At 42.1% G+C, this 20,578-nt stretch overlaps 1 protein-coding gene across 11 annotated transcripts in view; it reads right to left on the reverse strand.

Moving 5' to 3' along the window:
* ptprsa (protein tyrosine phosphatase receptor type Sa) overlaps window positions 1–20,578 on the reverse strand; it is a 213,214-nt gene that overhangs the window by 162,417 nt on the left and 30,219 nt on the right. For 9 of the 11 annotated variants that reach the window (XM_067512140.1, XM_067512144.1, XM_067512145.1 and 6 more), the window contains exon 2: window positions 11,025–11,111. The exons of 1 other annotated variant lie outside the window; for it this stretch is intronic. The gene's annotated coding sequence lies outside the window, so the exon portion shown is untranslated. Of the gene's footprint in view, window positions 1–1,365; window positions 1,817–11,024; window positions 11,112–20,578 lie in introns of those variants that run through there. One more of the 11 variants, XM_067512142.1, reaches the window with a different exon arrangement.

The raw sequence follows: 20,578 nt of genomic DNA on the forward strand, positions 1-20,578 counted from the left end.
GGTATATGTGTTGTCCAATTACACTGAAGGACAAGGCTTATTCTTACTACTGACAATCAACATGTGACTCTCATCATATGACAAATGGGTTTATTTATACAAGCTAGCAGGCTGATTGAATAGTGGAATGCAAGAGTGATGAGCTGCAGTTACAAAGTACCGTAGGTAAAGCCTGAATATCCATTACAATTAGAAACATATTTCTCACCAGCTATAGGAAAAAGCTCACCTAGATATGAAATAGGGGCAAACATTCAAAAGATAAAAGCTTAAAATATGTAGATATAAATAAATCATTTGTCCTTCAACCTTTTCACAATCTTGCAGCTTCCTGCAGCTTTTCTGTAGCCGACCACAAAACTCTTATAGTTCGAGATCGTTCTCTCGTTTTCAATAACATCAGAAGCAAAAACAACAGTTTTTGAACTTGTCTGTTCAGCATCCCACAGTAAATGAAATGCATTACTAATCTTTTTTTGGCATTCAGTTGTTGTCGGGGGGGGGGGGGGGGGGGGGTTGCCTGGGGAAGGTTTAGCCTTAAATGTTCTCACAAAATTAAGATCCATTACAATTCAGATTGGACTCACTTGACTTACTGTAGCCTGCCTTGTAACAAAGAAGAAGAAGTAAGCAGGAGGAATGAGCAGGGCCATAGCCTGAGGCTACGTCTAAACTTCCCAACACAATCACACTATAGTTACTTCTCGAGGCAGAAGATTAACCTTAAGAAGAAGTGATGCTAAAATATTAAGAAGACTATCGAAATAACTTGCAGGAGCTCCTTGTTATACACGGACGAGAAAAGAAAAAACACAAGGTTTACAACTACACACTACACAAACAGTGGTACTGTGTAGTGTTGTATTTACTTTATCTACAAAAGGTTCTCTAGACGTGTTCGTTGGGAACAGTGCAGTTATTTCTTTTAACATTTACTGCCTCTCGTCATAATGGGGCAAGTTTTTGATATTTTAAAGTATGAAAGTTACATCAGCAGCAAAGTCTCGATCTACCTCTACGGGGGTCCAGGGTAATAAAGTTGGAAAAAAATGGGCATCAAGGCGCAGACTCAGGCCAGAACCACTTACTGCAACCTGGACTTGATACAGTGAATAGACGACAACATTAAGACAAATCAGTTTCCTCCTCAGGCCAGCAGAGATGGTCTTCCCGGCTCGATGGGGTCTGCGTGCACCATCAGGACACCGGGTAAACTAAAGAAATCAAACGCCGGCACTAAGGCAAAGCTGAGAAGCAGTTGCCTGCTCCTCGATAGCAGCGCTATTATTTACCCCATAACCAATGCAACGCGCTCTTATCAAGCATTTTCAGAGTTAGAATGAAGGAAAAGTTTCATGCACTTACTCCAACAACGTGAGAAAAGTATCCCCGAGGCTACCCCCTCCCCTCCGAGTTGGCTTACGAGGGACGGCTTTTAAAATCCGTGTTCTCTCGGCTGAGTGGTTGTATTCTCTCAGAAAAACTGTTAGTTTCCCCGACGGCAGGACACCGATGTATTCCACCTTGTCGAGCAGCCCAGCAGTCACTTGTTAACGGAGGGAGCAAGGATATAACGTTAGTCCTTTTATTTCCCCTGCGTGTTATTCCTTCTCCCACAGATCACACGCGTTAAACCTGAATCTCAGTCGTGTCAAAAAAAAAAAAAAGAAAAGAAAAAAGATAATAATCCGTGCGCGAGGACGCCGCGCGCGGATCTCCGAGTGTATCTCTCTTTATTGCTGACGCTCGTTATCTCCGCGTCCCAGATTTGGATTCCTTTCTTCTGTTGACTGGGGGTGGGGAGGCAGGAGTCACATCCCCCCCTCTCCCTCTCACTCCTTCTATAGCAGAGAGAGAAAAAAAACAGGGAGCCCCGTGGTGCGTTCAATGTCGCCTTATAAACTTCCCGTCTCCTGCATCGTAAATCCTAGAACTTGGTGCGTTAGCGCAATCGGAAATCACAACACAATGGGGACTGTGGCGAAACGACATATTGTGTCTGGTCTTTCATTTTAGAAATTTTTAGAGGAGAAATATGCACTGGTACAGTACAAAGGGAGTTTACTGCACATTCATGTTAACGTTGCTTGTGACGTGAACCTTTATTTGTGAATAAAAAACGTGGAATTATTCGGTTTCAACACAATTTAATGCACAAGAGTTAAGTTGCACCACTATAACTCATCACTGTTAATAGCAAGCAGACAGGGAAATACATTCTAATAACCATAACCAGGTCAAAGTTAAATAAAAACATATGAAGTGTAATACCTACAATCATTGCATATGATGAGGCAGATTAAATTAAAATGATTACATGCATTTACACTGAGTTAGTAATATACGATATATCTAGATTATATAATCACTGTGATATATAGGATTAACTAATGTTGCATCATGATTAAACATTTGCCTCTCTATTATGGAAAAAAACAGGATTTGTCCCATGTGATATGATCATAATTTCAATCATTAGCTTGGCTTCAGGCCACTGTTCAAAGAGATGGCCTGTGTGTCCTTGTTTCCATTTAAAAATAAATTGTTAAAATGTATGTTGAATACAACTTTTTAAAGTTACAACGTACTACAAAAACAATTAGCTCTAATAAAACAAGTCTTGCTCAGGTGATTTCATTTTGCCTTCACCCTAGTTCTTTCACTCTGAAGAGGGATTTGAACATGATTTTACCCAATCACATTGGCTTTGAGCTGACACAGCTATGCTGATTGGCTGGCACGATTTAAATTTGAATAGAGACAGCCGGTGTCCAGTTCTTCCAGCAGGGACACAGAGTGCAGACACATCAATCAGCTGACCGACAAGTTACCACCAGGCAGCGTACAGCCAGATGTTACTACACCTTCAACTCAGGCCACTTAGTTTTGCAAATACTACTGGTTTAGGTTATTTTCTAAATTAAAATGTATTTTGTGCAAGCAAAAGTGGAAGTGACAGATTCTGGGAATTATACCACTATAAAAAATAAAGTGTGAAATGTGTCCTCCAACTCATCCGTAACTGTTCACTTGAAACATGCTGGCTACATCACCTTCCCGGAGCATTAATGACCACAGTGTTTGATGGAAAATGGAAAGAAATGAGACCCAATTAGGCATTCACTGGGAGGGGGGTTATAATTTGCAAGGAACAGTGCATCAAATGAAAGGCCTCTGTTGCCCAACTGTAGAAGCAGTAGCAATATATTTTCTGTGAACTTTTCAAGGTATGTAGGCAGTAATTGATGGGAGCACGGAACTTTTTAAAAGAACCATCTTTGTGCGCTGGCAGAAAGCCACTCTGAGCCACAAGCAATCCTCCACTGCCCTCTCTCTGCTCTTTGTTTAAAACCCAGTGTGACATGTAACATTTCCATAAAGAGGTGTGAAGGGGTGCGAGGGGTGGTATAATCAATTTGGCTGGTGAGTGAAAAACATGCGTTTATGTTACATAGATTTCTCCCTTGGCCGCTTATTCACACTACAGCCCCTTATTTAATCAAGCTGGTAAATCTTAGCGGCAACCGAGAGCTCTCACCACCATTCCCCTGGTGGCGAGAGCCTTAACATGGTAAATTTCACTCGGGTAGGGAAATGCGCTCAGTGGCCGAGGCTTGTGCTTTGGAAGGATAAAAAGAGCACTTACTGCCTGACATGTGCAATCCATAACAGAATAATGAGACTCCTCCACACTAGGAGCTCTCTTCCCCTGCTCTCCCTCTCCACTTTTTGTTTCCTTGTGAGTGTTCATAAACGCCATGTAAATTCAGAGAGCAGAAGATGTGGCGACTGCTCGGGGGAAGGCGTTTAATCGTTTCTGAATCGTGTAACAGCATGTAGTGTGAGAAGATGCTCCAAACGACCAGTGAACCTTGCTGAAACTATTGGCCCCCTTCTGTCAGCCTGTATGCTTCCAAGTGAAGGTGATCCTGACCCTAATGTCTCCTTATCACTGTTGTCTGACAGGAAACACTAACAAGGAAGAATTTCAGGTACGCAGAACACATCTCAATTCAAATGACTTAATGTAATGACCACATGGCCAGGCTAAACATTCATGATGTTACCTTTTTTGGGGGATAAACATGAACATAGTATATGCCACAATTAAAAAAAAAAAGGTCAGCAAAATGTATTTTATTCAAAGGTTAATTAGTGGTGAGGAAGTTTTGCCATTAGTAGGTCACTGTTCATAGAAGCAGGAAGTTAAATGCTGCTAAAGATTTGTTTGTCATGTCCCAGATCTCATACATACTCACATTCCTTCCTTGCTTCCTATCTCGTTTTTAACTCCATGAGAGATGGTTTTAAAAAGAATGTCACGTCTTCCCTTATTGTCTCACTGCTTCCCTCCGTTCATCTCTGTCACCCCTAGGGGTTGAGGCGGAATCACCTCCGATAGCAGAGGGCCATTGCTCACTGTGTCCCTGGAGGCGACAGCCCACTTACTGCCAGCTCGCGCTCAAATAGAGGACATTTCATCACCCCACCGAAAACACAATTAAAAACATGCGCACGCGTCAGTCGGCAGCCCCCGAGAGCCACCCCCGTCACAAGTTTAGTTACTGTGAGGCTGCCTCACCCTCTTGGATATTTACTCTCCCTGTGATTGAGTGTTTGTCAGTTGGGTTGGGAAGTGCTATGTGGTGTTTTAGTGTGAACAAGACACCGGAAAAAGAGGGAAAGTGAACCAGCGGCCAGTGCTCAACACTCCTCTCTCTGCCGTCGGTGGACGTGGAGATTCAACATTTAGCTGATAAGTGGCTCTGTGCTCTAGGCTAGACTAATGTTTTTCCTCCATGGAAACCAAAATGGAGGATAGCGTGCTGAGGTTGCAGCGATGGGTGGCCTGCTCAACACTTTGGCATGATGTACACGTGTAAACACACACACACAGCAAGCAGGAACAGACGCAGACTGATGGCTATTAGAGTGCAATGATTCTCCTTCTTATCGCCCACCAAAAGATCTACAAATAGCTCAAGAGAGATTATGAATTCATTACCTTGATACACAAGCAAGCAGACAGGAGTTTGAGAATGGGGATGGGAGCCTTGTGGGTGTGCTAGGAGGGGCAGTGATGGGAATTGCAATGAATTACATGCTACTGATAGTGAATAAATCTGTCAGCTCTCTCTTCATTTGTAGGAATTTTTGAGTTCTTAGGACGTCACGTTACGTGTAGTGTGTTTTTCTGTGAAACGCACACACAGGCGTGAATTTCATTTGTAATTATTTAGAATTGCTGACCTTCACTTCAGCTGCAACAGGCCACCGTCACAAATTGACTTTATTGTTTAATGTACTGAAAGTGAAAAAAGAAATATTTTGACTCGTTTCATTGCATCTTCATGTGGACTCTAACTGTAAGGTTTTGTATGTTTAACTTTTCCCATTTCAACCATCATATTAACGTTCTTGTAACAACAAAAGCGGACCAACATCTGGGACTTGTGTTTATTTTGTGATTTCTGGGACATCTGTGTCTCACTTTTCAGAGCCTGTATGCATTTAAAGCTCATATGTGAGCGAAAATCCCACTTTTGTGCATTCAACTTATTATTAAATGCATCTTGGCCTGACTGTGTGATATGAGTCTCACCTAACTAGTCCAACAATGGCCAACAGTGGAGAAAACATCAGACTAAGGCTTACATTATGAGCGTTTGACAGCACAATGCCCCACAGTCCGCCCCTCCTTCTCTGTCATCCCTTGTGCATTTATTTTAACCCGCTCACTCTGGATACATGGCGCTCTCTCTGAGAGTGTTTTCCCTCCAGCTCTGTTGAACCAGCTGACACTCTGATGCAGGTGAAAGAGTGCAGCTAAATAAACTAAGACTTTCAGAGTGAGCCCAAAAGAACAGAGACAACGATACAAACAGAGAGGGTGTGCCATGAATCGTGGAAACTGACAAAATGTTTTATAAGGTGTTCAATGCTGCTCGTAGAGTTCATTTCATTTTCTAAGTTGGCATGATTGGACTGAGCAGATGTTACTTTAACAGTGAATGTTGTAAACAAGAGAAAGCTTCACATGTTCCTCACTGGTGTGTATCGTTTCATTTTATTCCACACTATCAAAAACTCATACTAATAATTTTAAAGTTACTCTCAAACACTACAGCTAGAGGTACAGAATTTAATCATTGTTGCTATAAATTGACCAAATGCCAAATGAATCTATGAGTTTTAGTGAAGTTACACTCACATCCTTTATTGTTCTTACAGAACAGGGTGTAAGTTTGGTTGCATATACGGGAGTATTTTATTATATAACGACGTGTGTGTGTGTGCACGCCTTTAACGCTTTCAGGTCATAGTGCATGTGGTACTGTGTGTTGACAAAAAGGTGTGCCTTTCAGCAAGTGTGTGCACACCCTGAGGGGTGGGGGGTGGGGGGTAAGTACAGGAGTGATGACTGATGCCAGAGGTGGGTTTTCTACTCTCTATTGGCTCGCTGGTTCACTAATAGCCTCCTCAGTGGGTTGCTGTCCCTCAGTGGCGGCATCTTCCTTATTTGGTAGCAGCGGGTGGGGTGGGGGGTTGGGCGACGGCAGGGTTGTGTACTGGGGAGCTGCGGTGATGTGTTTACAAGCAGGGTCAGGAGGTCAGAGTACCAGAGTGCCATGGAGCAAACACAGATCACCAAAAGACAGTGAGAGAGCGAGCGAGCGCTTCACAGGCGTCAACTGGATGGATCGCGGCAGATTCACCGTGAACGAATGTGATGGAATGTGTCAACGTGTGTGTGCATCTGTGTGTGTTAGAGAGAGATAGAGGAGGATAGATAACAGTACATACTTTGGTGAAGTCTAAGAAAAAAAAAAGAGTGTCTAGAGATAATTTCCACACACATACACACACTTCTCCTTTTCCCCTCTTTTGCTCCTGGGCCCTCGACAGTTGAAGGGAGTCAGTAGAAAGGAAATTAAAGGCAACCATCCTTATAGTTTTGCTCTTGTCCGCTTGGCTGCCTGCATGCCTGCCTGCCTGCCTGCCTGGTTGCCTGCCTGTGTTCCCTGGGCAATGTTTATGCTGTGCCCTGCGCAGGACAGAATAGATTCGCCCACACAGCACTGTGCTCTCAACCAGAACCTAAGTAGGTCTGGCAAGCGCGAGCCACAGTCCCATTCACTCACACTCCTCTGGATTAGGTCCTACAGCCTGGGGCAACACAGCAAGGACTGCATTAATAGACCTATGATAACATCTCTCCAACCCACCCTAAAAATATATATCCAACTCTTTTATATTAGGACACATGAGCAGGTTGTTTATTTTTATCCATCAGCTTTCCTAAAGTTTGGCAGAGTAGTTTAACAAAGTCCTGGAAGAACTTACAGCTACAGTGTGTAACTTTTTTCAAATACTTTTTTAGCACCACAATGTATGTTATTGTAGAGAGGTTCTGTTAATGCCTCAGAGGAAGTCAGCCTGGCAGCAGCTGTGCAGAGATTTGCTTCTAAAGTTTTTGGGAAGTGTTACTAATAATGTGTCCCTGTAATAATATTACTTTTCCCAGGAACGAGTAGCGTAAAAGTTAATTTCAATAATAATATTACAGTTACTCCCTCATTACAGTGTTACTTTTAGTGCTACCACTGCAAAGACTGATTTGAAATCCCAAATTTTATATTCATAGCTGCTGAGCTTGCACATGTCACTATTAGCAGCACCATAAGCAGTAACCTGGCATAGAAAATGCAAAAAAACTTATCTTAACATACTAATTGTATGGGAGTAGAGGTTAGAACCTTTCCATTGGGAAAACACAAACTCAAACCTCTTGAAACACCACAGAGGATGTCTGTAGCCCTTCAATGGCTAAAAGAGCTATAACTTGATTTTAATCATTGACAGCAGAACAAAGAACTCATGCAGCTTGTGGCTGAGTCTGTGATGGATAGAATATTGTTTCCACTACTGACTCGAGCCTTTCATACCCTAACCCTTCGCAAAAGTAATATAATGAGTAATGCAACAAGATGCTTTACAGTTTTGGAGTTGGATATGCCCAACCCTCTTGAGTTAGAGAATTTCTATGATTTCTACTTGATTTGTGATTGTAAGTCTCTCTTGCCATTATGACACAAAAGACCTTTAAAATGCACCACACTGAATAGCTTTCCACCATCACTGTGTGTGTGTGAATAAGCAGAATATCTATCATTCCCAAATACCATGAAATTACTTGCTTTGGGATAATCAAAATTTATTACTTCCCATTTTGAAGTCATTTTACAATTCTTTAAATGCCACAACAAATAAGTAGAGCATATATAATTGAATAATGCTAATTCATTGCTCTGCTTTTTTGTCTTCACTCTTTATGATGTTCATCAGAGCTGTTGCTTGTACAGTAACTGTGCACTGAAGACACAGCTGTGGGTGGTGGCAGCTTGCAGGGCACATTATCCAGCCTGTCAGACTCCCAGTGCCATTCTACGGATAATACTGCTCTGCAAGAATACAGTGCCTCTTGACGCCAGCTGTAAAGATTAGCAGAGCTTTGTTTAATTGTGCTGCTAACATCCTAGGAGCCACTTAAGAGATACTGCTCTGCTTTTACTTAGAAACTGTTTTTAAAGCTCAGCCAGTGCTTGCTGCTGCCTGTTCATTCAGGTGCAAAGGCCTTGGGGATTTGGCCAAGTCAGGTATGCTTGGCGATACTGTTGACTCCCTCCTGCTGAGGAAGGCACCTGAATGGGCAACACAACTGAGGGATTGCCCTAACAGGTAAACATCAAACTGAGAACAATCTCTAGATGTAAAATTAAACATAACATGCATCCCAACTCTGTTCCAATAAGCAATATAACATATAAAGTGTTTCAATTTAAAATGCTGTACTTTCAATCAGTGTAAAAGCGTAATGTAGACTGTGTAACTCAAACACATTTTTTTCCCTCTTGCAATGAATATCTGAGTTTATGGCTAAAGTCACCTTGTAAAATAATCGGAAACATTCTCTATCTGCATTAAGCTGTATGGTATCAGTATTTGTAATACATTCAATACATATAGCCCAACATCTGTTTACCTTGCTACAATGGGAGCCACATAATTGCCACACTAAGGCTCACAGCACATGTTGCACCTGCAGACACTCTTTATCCACACCTGAGGTATGCAAAAGTGCAGCATTGATGCAATGTCAATCCTGGCATCCAACATTTTTTTTGTCCTTTCTGCTTATCCCGTGAGTTCAGGGTCGCCACAGCACATCATTGTACACATGTTGATTTGGCGCAGTTTTTACGCCGAACGCCCTTCCTGACGCAACCCTCTCCAATCTCCACCGGGCTTGGACCGGCACTGCACCCTGGCATAACACTTTTTAATGTGCTGAATTTTTTTTCCTTTATGTGCAATAGTTGAACTGTTTTACTTTTATGACTGTACTTATAGCTGGACTAAACTACAATTAAGCTTATAGTTTATTTAGTAGATGTGTGTGAACAGATGTTTAACATGTAACCAGGATAGCTGCTGCGTGAACTCTGCAAGACAAGACAAGCCCGCCTGATCAGGATTTGTAATTGTCACTTTCTGAGGAGACTGTTTATTTAGGTACACCTTGGCATGTAGATCATCAACTATATTGGTAATATATAACACATTTAATATATAACACATTTAGAGAGCATCTTTAAAATGTCCACAAAATTATTATTATGTGAACATCTGGATTTACTGCCTGTCATGGAATCTGATGGTTCACCCTCTCAGTTTCCAGCTTGTTGAGGCCTTGGTGGGGGGTCCAGATGTGTTCTTTAGCCTCTCAACCATTTCTGCAGTCCACACTATAGCTGTGGTCCAATATGCCAAATACAGCTGTTAGGATGCTGGTGGCCCCTGCAGCGAGGTGATGAGAAGCAGGCGGTCCTCTGCACATGGCGAGCTGGGAGGCGTGGGCCTGCATCTGCTTTGACACCCATTTGCTCATACTCATCTACAGTTTCTGCATGCCTTCTTCTCTGCCAGCAGCACTAACAATCAAGTGCTGATATGGAAATGAGGATGGGGGTGTGCAGTGTAATTGCAGTTGAGTCAACTACAGTTGCAATTTATGCTTCAAATCGACTGAAGCTCTAAAGAATCAAGAAAATTCAGCAATGGTGAAAATGCATTCCAAGAATTTTTATTCTTAATAAAAGAACGTTTTTATTTTAATCTTTAATTTAAAATATATTGACACCAGGAGTTGAGTAAGAGAAGCCGAGGGTGTCAATTACAATCTTTTTAATTGCGTTTATGATGGTGTAAACAATGCAAAAATAATTATTTAATAATGAAAAGGAAGAGTGCATGCAGAAACTTTATCAAATCCATTCTCCACCAGAGAGGAGTGACAAATATGACGACTGACATTACACTTCTAAACTGATGTGTGATAGCTTCCAGATCTGGAAACCAGTGATGCGATTTACTGAATGAAAGTAGTTCAGAAGCACAGGAGGAGCTCGACAGTGCCAGCCTGCTGTGACAGGTAGATGATAGGTCTCGCAGCTCAGCTGTCAGCATAGATGGATGGTTTTAGCGTTGAAAGCTTTGAAATGCAGGGAGGCAAATGACACTTATCTCATGTTATGGTGATCATTAGGAAGGAACGATAAGCACACTAAACCTACATAATCAATTCTGAACTAAATTTAAATACTGTTCAGTCCAACATCAGTAAAGTTTGATTAATTTATTTGACTATGTCCTCTGTGTGAATCCCTGGGTACTTTGTGGTTTCCTTCACTTGTTTGTACAGTTAGTTAGAAACGTGACAAGGACATAGGTGGAAAACGGCTTGTTTACACTATTATAAAGGTCTGTAAGGCAGAAACAAAAAGGTGATGTAAAGTAAGTAAATACATGTCTGAGGACCTTACGTGGACAGAAAATCACAGACCCGAGGTTTAAGAAACCCCTTAATTTGTGCCCTACAAAGCAAAGTCAGTTATTACGCAGGGCGTGATACTGGAAAACCTAAAACTGTGGTGCTCTGTGCAAAAAATTAAGGACTCACTTACCACTTGGTTGTTTTCAAAACTTCTTTAGCTTCATATCTTCAGCTGCTCCAGTGGCGGCTTCTTCGTCTTTTACTTGCTCACTTGTACCTTTAAAGTAGTTTTAAAAAAATAAAAAGTGGGGGGGGGGAGTGGGAAAATGAAAGAGAAACATTAATGAAAGGGACTACTAAATGAACTGCCTCCTCAAGTAGAGGGGGGGATTTCGACAAACCCTAAGAAGAGTTTCTCTCTCTTTGCCCTTTGTGACCACAGGATGTCAGTTCTCGTGCGAACAGGAGACTTGCCACTGATTGCTCGAGAGAAGTGGAGGGCAAATCTGCATGAAATCCCTCCGGAATTTTTTTGATCATTTTCGCCTTCACATGTCAAATAAATGTGAGGATGGGTGGGCATGATACTCATCTGCTGTTTTCATGGATCAATAGGGTTGTTGTTTCTATACAAATTTGTGGAGAGATATATCCACTGTGTGTGTGTGTGTGTGTGTGTGTGTGTATACTCAATGTGTGAGATTCCATTTATATTGTGTGTTGGAGTGTACTGATCCGGTCATTAAGTGTGGATAATGTACATGCTTCATGATTTTTTTTTGTCTGTTTGCACATGTAACTGTACATGTGAGTTTTTATTCATCTGGAGGCCATGTCTACTGAATCTTAAGCCTCACTCGATATTAAGTCGATACTCTCGGCCGGTTTTGCAGCTGTGGGCGGCCGTGAGTCCACCCTAAGGAGATTCCACTGAGCAGCCGAGGAAGGTTATCTCAAGTGAAAGGTCAGAGGAGCTCATCATTACCCTGCGTCCCAAGCCTGAGTCAAGATAACGATATGAATATAACTGCTGGAAGACAGGACAGGCGCATGATCGATTAACGTGGGCTCTGAGGCTCTTGTAGAAGCGCATTCCCACATGCACGGTGTTGTTTGTTGTGGAAGCGCTAAGTTTATGTTAAGAAACGGGAGCTGTAAATATTTAGGCGCCTCTGCATACCGCAAGTCATAAGAACACATAATTCACACCAAGTGCAAATGCAATCCCCCCAATAAATGACATTATTCACTATATAGGCTGACTATGTTTTTATAAATGTGATTCTTGAGTTATACTAACTGCTGGGTTTCTAGCTTTCTTGCTCAAAAAGTCCTGTCGAAAAATAGATGACAACAAGACAACTTATGGTGTGAGACTAATGTGACAACAAAATGGAAAACAAACTTCTTGTGACTCCAATTCGTTCTTTTCTTCTCCTCCTCCTCCAGCTTTGGCTCATGAACTGGGTGCTGCTTGTAGACTGTCTCCCAGCATTCTCAATGGGCATTATTACCTCGATGACCAACAGTCAGCACAATTCTTTTTTCTGACAGGCCACTGGGGTCAGGTTGGCACCACTGGCCAATCAGTGTCAACTAGCAGACTAACTGCAGATGGATCCCTGGTACACCAATTGCTCTGGATGCGAGTGTGTAGCAAAGTGGGTCTATGGAGAGTGGGTTAAAATGCAATACTTGTGACCCTTATTTAAACTGTGCGAGTCTGTGGTGGTGTTGTGGGTTTGAAAACAAGCTTGGTAGGTTTAGAAAAAAAAAATGGTCAAGAAGTAACTACTGTATGTGTGATATTTTAAAGCATGCATGTGTTTGTGTGAGAGAGAGAGAGAGTGGGAAAAATGTGAGGCTGATTCTGCAATACACCCTCCTTCCACACGCCTGGCTGCCAAGACGAGCGCGGGGGAATTTGTTTAATGTACAGCATTTATTTACTGCACACATGCTGTTGCACTACCGCTCCCTCCATGAGACACTCCCTCGGCTGGGCGAGCCGCCATTAATCAGCCGGAATGAAGGGTTAGCCGAACAGCATGGAAGCTAAAATTCAATCTAAATCAACTTCTGTGATAGTGGAAATCTCGCCCGCCATCCTCACAATGGTGTGCAGGTGAGAGTGCAACACTCAAACACTGCCAGTGTTTTTACGCAGTGGAACGTGGGTTAAGTTGTGCTTCATCCGCTCGTGTGGAAAGCAGCTCTGGTTTGTTTTCTCATGACCCTGCAACATATTGGCATTGAGTTTAGTCACCGTGCTGGGACAGATGGCTGAGCATCATGGTGCACCGCAAATTGGGAAGTGAAAACATGCGTGCTCAGAAATGGGTCTATGTAACGTGACCATGTAGGGTGTGTTCAGCATGCAAGTACAGGGACCTAAAATACACTGAGTATATATGAAATATTTTGAGTTTAAAGTCCATGTTGACCTAATTGGTGAAAGCGTTCACAGGTCTGACAAATAGAAAGAATACCTCAAATTCAGATGATGCAATCTCAAAACAGCTTGTACCTTGGTGTGAGAAAAGTAAAATAAGAAAATATTGGTATCACCTGATGTCTTGTCCTCACCTTACCCTTATTCACCCACTATGTCACTCTCAAATGTTCCCAAGGTACAAAATTATTGATATGAAAGCAATTATGAACCAGACCTTCACCATGGAGAGAATGGAGAGGATGACAGGAGAAAGGGGAAAAAAGTGAAAATTGCTGTGAAAAGGTAACCAGTGAAAAGGTGTGAGCAGAAAGAAGGAGTGAAATGTGAAGCTGAGTTAATCAATAAAAACGGATGTAAAAATAAAAGGGGAAGGACAGAAACGACAGAGAAATGGGAGGAAGAGGAGGGTAAGTTTAGAGTAAGGAGAACAGACAGTGATGGGGAGGGGCATATAAGTCTGGAGGACAGAGGAGGCATCAAGAAAGGACAAGTTGAGTGAGAGGAAGGCAGTGAGGAGACAACAGGTGAACACAGGCTGAGGAAAAAAGCCGAAGATTTGACAGTAGAGGACAGGATGAAAGAGGAAGAGAAAAAAAGATTAACAGAGGAAAAACAATATAAAAGTGTGGAGGAGGAGAAATAATGTGTAAAGATGAAGCAGGAGTAGAACAGAGAGGAAATGAGTCAACAATCAAGGATGTCAATGTAAATGAGAAAAAACAAAGGAGCAGAGGGCAAAACATCTTAGATACGGCTTCGGTATAAAGTATTGGGAGTTTCTGTTTGAGTTATGAAATGAGCTATTAAAAGAAATTTAACCAGCTGCCTAAAAATGAGTAGGTGCTGTACTGTAAGTCCTTGGTTGACGCTTATGCATCAGATCCTGTTATAAGTGTCTGTGAAACTGATATTCTTCCTGAAAACTCACAATTTGTCAAAACAGCAGGACAAAGGGATAATATTACAAACCTGGCTTTTGTTGCCTTTCCCTCGACACAATTTACCTTGAATGGTCTCACACTGACATATCATTATCCTGCAGCCACATTGCATTTTCCTCATCTGATCCACACTCTGAACTTTGGATATAAATGCTGTATAGTGCTTTCATGCCACTCCAAAATGTGCCGTAATTATCTCCGTCTTCCAATATTCATTTAAAAAAAGCTATTCCAAGCAACAAAATGATGTGCTTGAAAGCCTTGAAATTATATTATATCAAATTTCAGTGTTATAGAGCAATAGCAAGTTGATTCTTCTCCTGGATTACCACTAAACATCCCCCTCTCTTCATGTGATTCCTGACTTCAACTGTGGTAAGAGAGATGCATTTAGAAGTGACTGAAGTCATATCGCCGACCTCAACCCGTGCACGCATACAATGCTGTGGATTTATCTGTCTTTATTCCGAAGCTGAGTTTTTCAAACATCACATGTAATAGAAGTGTGAAAAGTGGGCTTCTCTCAATAATCACCAACAGCTCAAGTTTCTATCTGATCATTCACTAATCTGTTCAAGAGCGTTTGCATTCACTCAAACTGGCAGGAGTTACATTCCGAATAAACTCCAAACTCAACTACTGCACTTTTGTCCTGCAACCTCATTATTCCTTGCAGCTGCTAACTAATCCTGTACCTTTGTGCTCTGTCAGAGAACCTCCAAACACACTAACAACACAATTCTCAGATGAAACACTCCAGCAATGAGCCACACTGACTGAAGCATCATTAGCGAGCCTGTTTTGTGCAGATAAGTGCTCCAACATCCATTATACTAACTTGCGCAGAGCAAAGCTCCAGTCATAATTGCTACCATGCAAAAATGGTTAAAAGTCTATGAAGGGACTTGTCTGATGTCCACCTACACACACTGCAGCTCTCTGAGCTGAGAATTAGCTCATGCATGTATGTTTGTCTTTTAATTCATTTGGGGATCAGAAATATATGTGAGTGTGTGCGCGTGTGCTTGTTCAGTAGCAAGTGTGTGTCTATCAACACACTGTGGGCAGTGACTGATATTCAATTAGTCCACCTGCCACCTCTACACGTCCCTGCATTCCAGTGCTTAGTAAATCAGCTTGCCTGACAGCGCACAGGTCGATATTAATATTAACGCCTCCATAAATAATGTTATTGTAGGCCCTCATGTTAATGGCTCATGATATGATGGGCATGATAGAGTGCATGTTCCAGAGTGAAGGTGCAGGGGTTTAACAGGGAGAGAGAAACAGATAGACTACACCCATTTCAATGTCCTTCGATAGGGATGATGGTGACGTTGTGTTGGAAAGGCCAAAAGGTGATCACAGCTGTGTTCCCAAGCCTGACTGGCTGGGGGGTGTCGAGATTCCAACTGTGTATTGTGTGCGTGTGTGTGTGTGTGGTGGATTGGTGCAGGTTTAGAATGGGAGGCTGTTGTTTCTGGACACAGCAGATTAATTATTATAAATCATCTCCCAGGCCACATGTTTATGGCTGCTACTAAAACTGTTGTCTGACTAAATCTGATTTCCATCCGTAGTGTGTGTGTTGTACGTGTGTGTGTGACAGGAGAGGTCTGGGGTTGTGTGGAAGGATGCCTTTGCCGTTTTGTGACAATGGCCCATATTTCATTACGACAGGAAACATATCACTGCAACGTCTTTATTTTGGTACTGCAAATCTCCAGATTAGCTATTGGCTGGAAAGAGATGACTGTCATCAAACTGAGACAACAGCGTTTTTGAAAAGCCGGCTTGTTAACCTGACCTCGTTGCAAAGACTACGGCATCAGTCATGTCATTTACACACACCAGAGTTTCACTACCTGTGTGAAGTAAAACACAGCGTTTTATCCCAGTGATAGTTTTTTTACCCCCCCGCTCCACGTATCCAGGAATGTGATTTGCTAACAAGGCCAGCTTTTCTTGCTCTGTCCTGCTGCATATCAACACAGTTACACACATTTATTCAAACTCACTTCTCAATGCCCAGACTTGTCTACATGCTAGCCTTAGACCCGCTTCACAGGTTCACATTGGAAGTTCAAGAGCATCTGCTCAGGGAGTGAGTTTCACTCGTTCACATGCTCCTCCACAGACTGATTTCCGCCATGCAAATTCAAGCTGGTGATGCTGGTCACAAGTCCGTGAACTATCTGTCGCATTATTTGTGCCCCGAGCAGTAGCACGCTCAAATATTTATACCTTAAAGCGGTAGCATTATCAACAAAGCAGCCACAAGCACTGCACAATCCATTAATAAAATAATCATGACATTATGATTCTTTATACAATGTTTAGAAATGTAAGAAAAAAAAAGAGCAACAACCTTTTTTTGGGTGTTGTTGTTGTTATCCCCTCAAAGCAAAACAGTTTGCAAATATTTAATTGAATGAATAAATCACTGCAGAGAAATGCAGTATTAATCAGCTCTTATGCTCATCTGTGAGGGAGAAGGTGGCTGATGCACCCTGTGGTAGAGAACAAGAGAGGCCGGGTGTCCATGCACACACACACACGTAATTTATTATAACAGTTATGTACCAATGTTGGAGATTCCAATTTCAAAACTCCAATTTTGGCTTGTGTCACTATGTCATCTTCCATCAGTACACACAGGTACACACACACACACACAACCTCCACCGGTGCTGGACCGGGGGCTTTGCAAATCCTGGATCATCCCTGCTAATCCACCTTTATTAACCATTGCATGATAGCATGCCACCACCAAGAGCCTGTCCCACCCTCTTTTACCCCAACCACCACGTGCATATACACTCAACCCGCCAGCATCATTAAGTGCCAGCTTTGATGGCAAGTTTAATAAATTACCGCAGACTGTTTGTTGCTCCTACTTCAGTGAACAGGAAGCTTGCCACTCCTGTCGGTGCTAATCATGTCTGCTTTAATTAAGAGCGACAAAGCTTTTATTTCACAACAGCCAAGGTGATGCGTGTTTGACCAAGGGAAGTCGAGCACTATTCACTGCACAGAAATGTGCATTCAAACGTAAGAATAATTCAAGAGGACACAAGCTGTGTGGTGACATAGCTGGCGAATCACTTTATTCTGGTAAAATGTAAAAGGATTCAGAGTTTTAGCAAAACTTCAAATCAATTATTCAAATGCTCCCATTGTTCCTCAGGATGGAGGCCAAATACTTTCTGCACTTAACCGTTTCTACCAGAGGACTGGAACATAAATAGAATGTTCATCCTCAGCGCTCCTCTACATCGCTGAGAAGGTCACTGCCAAGTGGAGTCTACCTACAAGCCCCTTGGGCTGAACAAAAAATGCCACACAGATACTTCCTTTCCAGCTCCCTGCCTCCAAAATAACTCTGCCTCTGTGGGGTTCTTAAATAAATTACAGATATGCTATCCTCCCAAGATGTGATCTGTGTTCTCCAGCACAAATTAAAAATTTAAGACCATTTAGGTTGGTGCCCGGTGTAACTTGAAGCAGTGTGGTTGCAAGGGGCGATATCCAACCAGAGTTGTGTCACAGTAGTACTTAGTAGCGATGCTTGTTGCTCTGGGCCCTGCATCCGGGAGAGGAAGCAAGGTGGCCTTGATGTCGGAGAGAATTCCATGTAACTAAAAGGTCAACACCGTTTCTACCTGGAGCTACGTGTTGTGTTGAAGTGACAAGAAGCCAAACTTTGACTTGCTCACTCACTGGACCAGGGATGTGCCAGGTTCATGTTCAATCAGCCCGTCCTCCTGTCTTTAAAAGCACACACATACTCGCAAGTTCCTCACATAAAAAAAATCTGATATGTTTTTGAAATTTAGATTTTATGTGTTCGAGATGACACTAAACTTCTCACATTTCATAAAGTTATGAAGCTCCCACTGATCAAATCCACAGCTACAATACTCGTTGTACAAAAATCAGTCCAAAATGATCACAATGATTTGAATCAAACAAATCAATTAATAGCTAAATTCATTTGTCTTTCTGATGACAAAGGCAGCGTGCCAAGAGAAACAGGATTACCACCAGTCTCTAATGCGTGATTATTAAAACATAAATAGACTATTAAATACACCAGAGGATTGCCTGGGAGGCATGAACATCAGCAAAGCACATCCTATTTATTTAGAGATTGGTAAAGACCAAAAGGCCTAATTAGGTGGGAACTCTTTACAAAAACATTATCCAGGAAAACAGAACACCCTGTGTGAAGTAAATGTTCTCCAATCATTAGGCAGCAGAGGCCTAAATAAATGCGTGTGTGTGATGAGTGTGTGTACGGTGGAAGCATTTAATAGACCCAACCTCACTATGAACCCAGAGAGAGCGTTTTGTCATTTGACCTTCATTAACATCTTCTATTCATTGCTCTAACTCGGGTAATAAATCAGGAAATGGGTCCTATTGTATCTTCCGGCGGCGTGTAGTAAAGCATTCTCCCCTGCCTAACTTTCATTAGCTTTTGTCTCTTTAAACAATAACCAGAGCCTTGATCGAACATGGGTTTTAGTAGGTATTTGTCTTATGGAGACTTTACTAGATAGAAATTAAATTGAAATGAAATTTAGAGGCAATGCAGCAGAGCTTCACAGAGGAAACACAGTCCCGAAAGACAACTCGAAAGATGTCAGGTGAAGCATTTGATGACAACAACACCTTGGACTTAAGTATAGAGCTAAAGTCCTAAAAAAACGAGTAAACAAATTGTCTTCGCTTTGAAAGGAGACTTTCTACATGGGAATGGCTTCCCTTTACAGAGGCAGCGCTGGATTAACCCAATCAGAAGATTAATCAGACTTGAAACACTGGAGGCTGTGCTGGTGGACTCTTTATACGACAGCAGCAGAATTACGACAGGGAGCGAGGAGATGGCATTCCCACAACCTCTCTCTCTAGAGTTCTCTGCTTGCCAAAAGACCTCAGAGGCAGAAGGGGAATTAGACGCTCCCCGTTTGCTCTGGCTCCTTTTATGAATTTGGGTCCCTCCTGCAAATGTCTGCTTATCACTCAGACAAGAGCTTACAAGTTTAGTATTTGAGCTCTACTGGTGGTGTATCATGAAGGGGCAGTGGTGTGAGGTCATCTGAAGCCACAAAACATTCGGAATCAGCAATAACACCGTTATCTAACCCGTAATCTGATGAGAATCTCTCGTCTGTTTCTTGTAATTGCCCTTCACATTTTGAATCTCTTCGCCTCCAGCGCACAAATAAGGAAAACACATTTCATTAAATGTTGTTCAGTAGGTACGTACATGGTCAATATAACAGGTTCAGTGCGAACATATTGATGTTTTACTCAGTATGTTACACTCATTTAGCATCTTCAAACCTATCAAAAGACCAGATTCAACTCAGTGGATATGTGCCCACAATGGAGTCCATCCTTGCTAAATCTTAAAGGGCACCACTTAGCTGTGATATCTGCCTCTTAAACACAACAGGCAGCAGAGCATCCGCCACTATTTAAGTGCAGTCCTGCATCCTCGCAGGGATTTGAAGCTCGGTTGAGCCGACTGCTCTCAAAACTGGTGGAAATTAGCTCTTGCTGTGCCTAACCCTGTAATAAAAAAACGATCAAATATGAAACAAGGCCTGGCATTTTATATATTTCTTTAAGCCGGTGACAACATGCTCATGAGCAGCTCTTGAAATTCTAGCAGACAGAAAAAAGGTACTTGTGGTAAATCTGCATTGAATAAATAAATAATGAAAACTCAGTGACTATATCTATCTCCATCTGTCTGCCTCAATATATGCTGTTAATACTGCAACTAATCTCATTACTTAGATTCAGGAAGGAAATAAAAAGGACTGTAGGACATGCCCATGAGAAAAAACAGGAGAAACCTGCAGTGTGAACAGGGAGGGCATCATTGATCCCAGCTCTCTGGTAGCTGTATCATTGATTGCAGTATACAGCTGTGATACTTGGCACACCTTTCTGGCTCCAACCACAACCTCAAATCTGCAGCCAACAGCGAGCATCTTTCTGCTTCCGTCTGTCAGTTGACCGAAAGATACAAAAAACACCACGCCATCCATAATTGTGTGGGAACATAATTTTTTAACCGCATCCCCAGAAGACACTCTTCTCAAACAGTAATCATTATGTTATGGCTGCTGGGAAGGGTTGAAAATACAACCGGCGCTGATGATCAGAGGCCTACACTCCTTTGGGTGCACAGTCTCACACACATGGGAGAGTCATCAAGGCAAGTGGGAATAAGGAGAAAAAAGGGAAAGTGAACAAAAAGCCCTTTTTTAGGTTTCCCTAGTGATTTATCGATCATGGAATCTCATCAAGGTTTTTTTTTTCCTTTTTTGTTGT

Source organism: Channa argus, chromosome 8 (assembly GCF_033026475.1).
Source record: "Channa argus isolate prfri chromosome 8, Channa argus male v1.0, whole genome shotgun sequence".
Lineage (NCBI taxonomy): Eukaryota > Metazoa > Chordata > Actinopteri > Anabantiformes > Channidae > Channa > Channa argus.